Source organism: Elephantulus edwardii, unplaced genomic scaffold, assembly GCF_000299155.1.
Source record: "Elephantulus edwardii isolate Elephantulus edwardi_28Jun2011 unplaced genomic scaffold, EleEdw1.0 scaffold00010, whole genome shotgun sequence".
Taxonomy (NCBI): domain Eukaryota; kingdom Metazoa; phylum Chordata; class Mammalia; order Macroscelidea; family Macroscelididae; genus Elephantulus; species Elephantulus edwardii.
Window position 1 is genome coordinate 26,001,183 of NW_006399760.1, and position 344 is coordinate 26,001,526.

The window sequence follows — 344 nt, forward strand, 5'->3', positions numbered from 1 at the left end:
AACATTAAATATATAAAAAGAAAATATTTTAAACATAAAATGTATAGTTGATTGTCATGTCAATTTGAATGATAACTGAATCCTGAGGATATGAAAAGATGGTATATCTTGAAATTACTTTTTGTGAGTATAATCAAAGTGTTGTTGTTGTGCACCGTCTTGTAGGGACCAACCCATTGCTGATGATTCCAGAGAGTTTTCAGTGGTAATAAATTACACAGGAGGAGATCACTTATTCTTCTTCAGCAGAGCAGGAGGAGATCACTTATTCTTCAGCAGAGCAGCTGGTGATTTGAACCACATACATTTGCATCGGCAGCACAATTTCTTACCACTAAACCACC